The sequence below is a fragment of the Pinus tabuliformis genome, chromosome 4_2 (genome assembly GCF_031772625.1).
Source record: "Pinus tabuliformis cultivar Carrire ecotype Pingquan chromosome 4_2, CPIR1, whole genome shotgun sequence".
Taxonomy (NCBI): Eukaryota; Viridiplantae; Streptophyta; class Pinopsida; order Pinales; family Pinaceae; genus Pinus; species Pinus tabuliformis.
In genome coordinates, this window is record NC_142304.1 from 471106735 (window position 1) to 471115514 (window position 8780).

Genomic DNA, 8780 nt, shown 5'->3' on the forward strand with positions numbered 1-8780 from the left:
TATTCAGGCCTTTTGGCCGAATAGACTAACAACCAAACGTTAAAAAATCAACTATCAGTTACAATAGAATGTGTACTTCGCTGGCCATAGACCATCCTTTGAAAATATCCCTAATTGTGCAGCACCGATATCCATCCTTAGTTAATCAAAAACCGAACTCGGAGTCATGGAACAAAACATCCATGTGGAAAGATTCAACTCACGGAAATATCAGAACAATCATTGTTGGTGGTGCACGAATATGCCTACACTGATCATGCTAACTCATAATTAACACTTAGTTTCTCAACTACTTCTACGAAATTAACATAAGTTACAAGAGGTACTTAATAGGCATGAAATCTATGTAAAAATGATTAATAAAGCACTTCAATAAATCTTAATGTAAGATATGAGGCATATGCAGGAATAGGTAGTTATCTTGGACTAGTGCGGGAAAGAGAGGTTTAAGTCGAGATAAAATAGAGGTTAATGTTTATAGAAATGGGGTAAAAATAGAGAAATTTTGGACACCAACATCCTCCCATCCCTAAGTTGTTGTGTGTCCTCACACAACATTTTACCTTCTACAAAAAATCCTCAAAAAATGAGTGGCCAGTTCTCAATCCTGAACTTTAATGCTTATTCGTTCTTTCACTATCTTTGGCTTTTTACCTCAGGCTCTTCTCAGCTGATTAGTCACCTTATTGAGTGTTTTTAGCATTTGGAAGCCCGATACTTCCACACTTTTACTTGTTGATTCTTCCTTTTTACCTCTACAAGTAGATCTACCTCACTTTTCTTCTGCCAATTTTGCTCCTTCATGAACTGGTTCAAAGCTTCTAGGTCATGAACTTGCTACTCCAGGTATACTATTTTGTTTTTGAGGTAGAGAGTGGAGGGTTCTGTGCTCAGCTCTTCAGGTGCAAATGTCTTCTCTGCAACTGACTTGAAACAGGTCCCATCATTGTCAAGGTCAAGGCTATCCAATGTCTACATTATGACATCATCGAAGGTTTCTGCACTCATGGTTTCCTTATCAACAAGGGTTTCGATGCCCTCCACAACCTTCATGCCAAGGGTTTCAGTACCTTGTGCACTCAATTCCTCAAGGTTTTCAATGCCCTATTCTTCCAGTTCCTCAGGGGATTTAGTACCCTATCCATTTGACCCAGCAGGGGTTTCAGTACCTTGTCTTTCTAAAACAGTAGGGGCTTCAGTACCCCGTTCTTCTAAAACAATAGGGGCTTCAGTACCCCGTTCCTCAAAATCATTGAGGGTTTCAATGTCTGGTTCACTAAAATTATCGAGGGTCTCTATATGTTGTTCCTCTTCATCCTCATGACCCTCTGCTTGGACTTCACCTGTACTCGGTGTCATCTTCCTCTTCCTTAATCTGCTGACAAAAGTTGACAACAATACATCGTCTTGTGCATTCTCTTCATCTTCCACGGTGTGTGTTGCTCGATCTGAAAGCACTGAAAGGTTATGAACTTTAGGGGAAACACGGGGTGATTCATCAAATATAATTGGAGAGATTGATTGGTTCATCCCTTGAGGGACTGTCTTCTTACTCAGCGAGGTTCTGGTCTTTCTCTTCTTATCCGAGGGTAGAGTGTTTTCAACAGTCTTCCTCCCTACTTGCATCGGTGTGCTTCCACCTTTCTTCTCGGCAGGAGATAATGTCTTTGCTTTCCTTTTCTCACTTGTACTCATGCTAGTAGACTTCCCTGCACTCCTTGGCCAAAACCCTTTCAAGAATGCTCCCCAGGGTACTCCTTTTTCTTCCAGCTTCTTCTTGAATAGGATTGTGATAAGCCCATGATGGTATAACTTGCTTGCAACTTGGCTTGTGTTCCCACTCTGCACACCCTTCGCCATTTTCTCAAGACTTCTGAGTAGTTCATAACAGAAATTAATCAATTTTCCCGACTCGAAGTGCAGCAATAGCCTAAGGTGATATACGAACGCCAATGTGTAAAGTCCCTCACTGGTCACAAATTTCTGTAGTATGAACAGGAGGTATCGCCACTTCCCGATCATGGCACTCTATGAAAGCCCTTTCCTCCAGTCAACCTTAGGCTTCTTTTCAACCACGAATTGGTGCCATCGTTTCCTCCCAAGCTACTTGTTTTTAAACCAATGCTCCTGTGTAAGTGGCAAGTCTATGGCTTGTGAAATAGACTCCTTTGTGACTTTGAAGTTCAATGAGCTGACCTTGACTTGACCTCCTTTGAATGTCTTCACGAACCCCAGTACCACAGCCATGTCGAGCTCGTCAAAATTCTGTAAAAATGGTAGGAACCTAGATTCTTGCAATAGTGCAAGACTGTTTCAGTATTTTGCGGTTTTCTCAATCTCCTACAAAGACAATGGCTCACTCCTTATGGGTACCATGTCGAACTACACTTCACCCTTTCCAGTCACAACCTCGAAATAATTCCAGCGAGTGACACCAATTCTTGCTGAGATCTTTATGTCGGAGGTTCATCACCCTCTATCTTTTCAGTCCCACTCACCCAGTCATGATGAAAATAACTCTTCATATTAGGTCCAGAATTGTATCAACCCACTGCAGGTGAGCCATAATGATTGGGTGTAGTGGACATTTATGCGGCGGGGGAGCAACGGTTACAATGATCGAGTTACGCAGTAAGGTAATAATGAACAAGCAATGCGAAATTATTTCAAGGAAGGTGAATACAGGCTATCGGTCAAAAGTACTATCCCACAGTCCACCTCGTAATTTAATCAAGACATACTTCAGCACTTATTAGAAAATTTAGATTTCAGAACCCTATACACCTTTCACTTTAAAAAAAAATCTTAAGTCAGTAAATGATGAAACAAAGTATTAATTGAAACATGCAATGCTATGATATATCAGTACTCATGTGCATCAAAATAAATATCCATAAACATCCTTTATAAGACGCTCCTGAATTGTGTGAATTTTATTTTACACTTTCTTTCGCAGTCAATTGTGTTCCTGCATTAAACCTACTTGCAATGTGCGTCTTGCACCAGGGACTTTTACCAAAACAAAACATTCAGATAGAACAAAATTCTGTAACTGGACTATTTTTTTTTTCCTTAGTATACAAGAATTTTTTTATTTTCCATCCTTTGGTGTTTCATGAGCATGCCTTATGGATTGACTACGTCAAATTCTGCAATCAATTTATGAGGGAATAAAGAAGTGTGAAGGGGGTAGAATTTTTTTTGAATGGGAAGGAACATTACAACAGGGATTCCAAAAACAATATCACCAAGGGAGATAAATGAAAAAGGATGTGGAAAAAAATTCAAGGGAAAAGATGGATCTTACGAAATCGGGAAAGGGTAGTTTTCTTAGAAGAAAGAGGAAGGTAATTCATTGGGGATTTTAGAAAAGAAAATAGAAGGAATTTTCGAAATGGGAAATAGAAGAGAGGAAAGGTTTTAACCTTGAAATCTACCTGCACTGGTGCAAGAAAAATTAATTGCAGTGGGAAGTAAGCGTTTACTTGAATAAAAATTTCCATGCTAGTTACCCCAAACTTGGGTAAGTGCTCGGTTTCGTGAACCTGCTTCTTCTTGGTGGCAGCCAACATATCTAAAAGATCAAGTAACATTCCCTTTTTATTAAAATTTCAATATTCCTGCCAACATGCTGGTTTTCAGGTTGATCCTTCTACAATCATGTTAGTCAACTGATTTTCATAATTACAAGAATTTTTTTTTTACTTTTCATTTTTGTCATTTTTTTATTATTTTTTAATAAGGACACGAAGGCATCAAATCTTCTACAATTTGGTGTTACCACCTGCCAACTCCTTTTCAAATGGCTATTGGACTTGCTGCATGAAATATCCTTTAGTAAGGGGCTGAAAATATACCTTCAATCTATGCTCGTTTACAAGGAACACAAAATTCCGTCCATCAATAGTTTTGATTTACACTGCTCCATTTTCGAACACTTTGACCACCTCATAGGGTCCCATCCAGTGTGTATGGAATTTTCCTTTAAAATATTTGAATCTAGAATCGTAAAGGAGTACCCAATCACCTATTTGGAACTGCTTCTTTTGAATGGACTTGTTGTGCTTCAGAGACATCTAGCTCCAATTGGACTGCAGTCCTGAAAGTCTTGATCTGGAATTATATCGACAGGAGGACTTGATTTCTGTACACCAGCTCATATGGTGTGCGTCCTGTGCTATTTCTCCAAGTGGTTCGATATGCCCACAATGCTTCTGGTAATTTTTTAACCTAATCCTTTCTATGAATATTTACCATTTTTAAGAGGATGGACTTAATCACCTTATTCGTGGACTCCACCTGACCATTTTCTTGCGAGTGATACGATGTATATTTCCTATGCCATATTTTGTAGTGCTCCATAACACCCTGTACCAGATTAGAAATAAATTGCGGTCCATTGTCAGAAACAATTTCTCTAGGCACACCAAATCTAGTAAATATTTCAGTAAAATGAAAATTAACAACAACTCTTTCAGTAGCAAAAGAAACAACTTTAGCTTCTACCTATTTCATAACAAAGTCTATACAAACCGAAATATTCTTTTTATTTGATGATGTTCGATTTATTGGTCCTATGAAATCAATGGCCCATTATTCAAAAGACTCAATAATAACCTGAGGACATAAAGGCATTTCATTTGTTTGATTAGGCGGCCAACTCGCTGACAACTCTCACACTGCTTGACATATTGTTTGGCATCCTTAAACAAGGAAGGTCAAAAATAGCCCGCTTGTAACACTTTGTATGTAGTCCGCTTATCAGTGAAGTGACCCCCGCAAGGTTCATCATGGGAAGATTTTAAAATATCAAACACTTTTTTCTCTCTTACACATCTACGAATAATGAGATCTACTCTAGTGTAAAAGAGGTCTACTTGGATCCAGGAATATGCGACACTTTTCTGTATTATATTCTACTTTTCACGAACGGATAAGTGAGGTGGTAATTTTCTAGTGAAAAAATATTATCTATATCAGCAAACCATGGGGATTTTGTTGACACAACAAAAATATGTTCATAAGGAAAATCATCATCAAGAAGAATTGCTTCACCAGGATTATTTAACCTTGAAAGATAATCTGCTACTACATTTGATTTTCCCATTCTATCAACAAATAATATTAAATTCCTGTAACAATAGTAACCACCTAGTCACTCTACTGCTAGTTAATGGTTTATTCATCAAATATCTTCTTGCGAAATGATCTGTATGCACAAAGAATTCATATCCTGTAATATAATGTTTGAATTTATTAATGGAAAAAATTACAGCTGAAAATTATTTCTTGGTAACCGTATAATTGAGTTCGGCAGGTGACAAGTTTTTACTAATGAAATAAATAGCATAAGATTGTTTGTCTTCTTCTTGTCCTAAAGTTGCACCAATAGAATTATCTCAGGCATCAGAGGAAATATGAAATGACAAGGACCAACTTGGTCCTCTTAAAATTGGTGCTTGGACTAATTTTTCTTTCAATGTCTCAAAGGATTGTTGGCAACCTGTGGACCAAGAAAAGTCACTATCCTTAGCCAAAAGTTGAAAAATCAGGGTAGCTATCCTTGAGAAATTCTCAATGAATCTCCTATAGTAGCCTACATGTCCTAGAAACCCTCTCACTTCCCTTTGAGTTTTGGGTATAGGGAGACTCAAAATGACTTCTATTTTTGCAAGGTCAACTTGGATACCTTTGTTGGAAATAACATGGCCAAGAACCACCCCTTCCTTGTAGATTAATTTGTATTTCTTGTCACTCAAGGCGAGATGAGCTTCTTGGCAGCGAAGAAGCACTTTTTCTAGATTCTTGAGGGCTTCCTGAAATGAATCACCAAACATAGAGAATTCATCCATATAGATTTCTACACACTCAAGGTTAGCAAAAATAACCAAGAATTTCCTTTGAAAGGTAGCAGGGGCATCACATAGCCCAAAGGGAAGCACTCAATAAGCAAATGTACCCCATGGACATGTAAAAGTGGTTTTGTCTTGATCCTTGGGTGCTATCTGTATTTGGTTATATCTGTTAAAGTCGTCTAGAAAAGAAAAGTACTCCTTACGAGCAAGGGTATTGAGTACCTGATCGATAAAAGGAATGGGGAATTAATCATTAAGATTGGCCTTCTTCGATTCTCTATAGTCAATACAAATGCGCTATCTCCCATCTTTTTTCGGGACTAATACTCGGAATAGATAAAATCAACATCTAAGAGTTTTTACAATTCTTCCTTTACAACATCTCTTAGAGCTGGGTTCATTCCCCTTTGAGGTTGTTGGATAGGTCGGGCTCTATCCTAAAAATAAATATGGTGTGTACAAGTTTTAGGAGGGATGCCTTGCATATCTTCATAACCCCATGCAAAGGAATCAAGATGGTTTCGTAACAAATTCATAAGCTGCTCTTGCCATGAAGGATCCAAGTCTAAATTGATATACAAGGATTTACTTGGACTAATCTCAACAAGAGTGGTATTAGGCTCAAGAGTACACAAAGGTGTCACTAGAGATGGTGGTGATGGAGGTAGAGAGTCATATCTTTCCTGAAAATATAGACTAGAAATTTGACTAAATGACTCAAAATTAGGCATGGTGTCTAGATTATTTAGGAAGTCTTGAATCTCACCCTCCTGCAAGGACTCAACGTTCTGATGTATCATGAAAATAGGCCGAGTCTCCTCATCGTTACTGTAGTCTAACCATAAAGTGTCTCAGAGCTCCTGAATGGATCTAGTGGGTGGATAAAAGGTGACCTTCTTCCTGTAATCTCCATGGGAAATATACATATCACCAGAATGACCTCCAACATAAGAATCAGTCGTAGCAAGCCATGTTCATCCTAAGATCAAGGTATGTCTTCCCACAAGATTATTTGGTTGAAGAACAATGAAATCTGTGGGATATTCCCAAGAGTCTAGGGAAGCGACCACATCATCCAACACCCCTTTCGGCTTGATTTTAGATCTATCTGCTAGTTCAAGCACAGTGTGAGTAGGATGAATATGGATCAATCCAAGTTGATCCATAGTTTTCTTGGTCATAACATCAATGGTTTCCCCTAGGTCTATAAGTACATTGGAGACAACGACATCACCAATATAAACAGAGACAACAGGGTTTCTGGGGTCAGTATATTTTTCCATGTGCATACACCCAGTCATTAACTTTGCTGCCCTACCAACAAATTGAATAGTTTGTGGTTCTAATATTCTTGTTCCTCACTTCTTGAGGCAAAGTTCCCTAATGATTTTTGTACAAATGGGGATATCTTTAATAGCTTGGAGAAAAGGTACTCTTATGAAAAGGTTCCCAAGCTCAAAAGCTAGGCTAGACTAAGGAATGGGGACTTTCTTCTCCACAACTAAACTCTCTAGATAGGGAGGTCAGTTGGAAGAAGATGGCAATGAATCAGAAGGTACAAGGATAGGCTGAATGGTGTCATATTCTTTGGAATGGTCAAGAGTTTCCTCCTCTCCTTTCTCATTGATAATCACCATAGGTTGCTTTTGATTTTTTGAGGTTACTATGTTCCCTGATCTCAATTGGAGATCATTGACTCCAATTGGCATAGACTGATATCTGGATGAAGAAAGCAAGTTCATAGAATGGATCATTTGTACCACTTTATTATTGGGGTTGGGTAAAGGTTGAGCAGGCAACTGAGAAGGTCGAAATGGTGGAGGTAAAGGCAATGGTGGCATAGGTTGACTCAGCTGAGGTAATGATGGTTGTGGCATTGGGTAAGGTGCATATGTAGGAGGGTATGATTGCATAGGTGCAGGATAGGAATGATGTGAATGATGTGAATGGTTTGGCCCTCTCCATCCTTGTTGCTAAGATTATGAGGGTAGTCCATACTAATATTGGTTCCCATGCTACCAATGTTGAGAGTGACCAGTGTTAGGATAGGAATATGAGTGTGCATTATAACCAAAAATATGTGGTGGAGGTTTAGGAACCATACCTGTACTTATCTGAGGCCAATTTCTTCACGCTCCCATAGCACACAGTGATTCAGCTTTAGGTTGTCCTCCCTCTAGTACAACTTTAAGCCTAGGTATGGAGGGACATTTTTCTATAGCATGGTTCTCTGCACAAATTTCACATTATTAGTTCTTTAATATCGAGAGGACATTCTCTTAAAGGATGCTTTCTTCTACAATGACTCTTTCTCTTCTACAAGTTTTTGCTGAAACTTCAAAAAGCCTATTTGTTTACTAACAGTATTCATTATTTCAATTTTCATATTGTACATTTTGTTTTCTAATCCAATAACCATAGCATCAGTAGATTCAGTTTTCTTGTTTCTATTATGAATTCCTTTACCGGATCTATATTGTTTCTTTGATAATTTTTTGCACAAGTCACAGACCCTTCTTCCTCTGTCCCTTTCCTTCCTTTTTTTCCTATCCCTTACTTTCATTCTTTCTTTCTCATCCCTCTTCTTCATCCCATATATCTTTAATTTATAATTCCCCATGTATTCCTTCTTATTGCATTAAATCAAATATATTTAGATTCTATTATATATTTCTTTTTCAATCTCATTTCTTTTTTGTCTTCTATAATTTAATTTTATTATGATTTCATTAAATATTTTGGTGTTTAATAATTAATTTCCTCACCTTAAATCATATCTTTTAATATTCATTTCATTTCATTCATAAAATTTGCATAAATTTAATATATATTAATTCTAATTTGACCCATATTATTCATCAAAAGGTTTTTGAGCAATATCCCCTTGTCCTAACATATTTAGATTATTCCTAGCATCATTAGTAA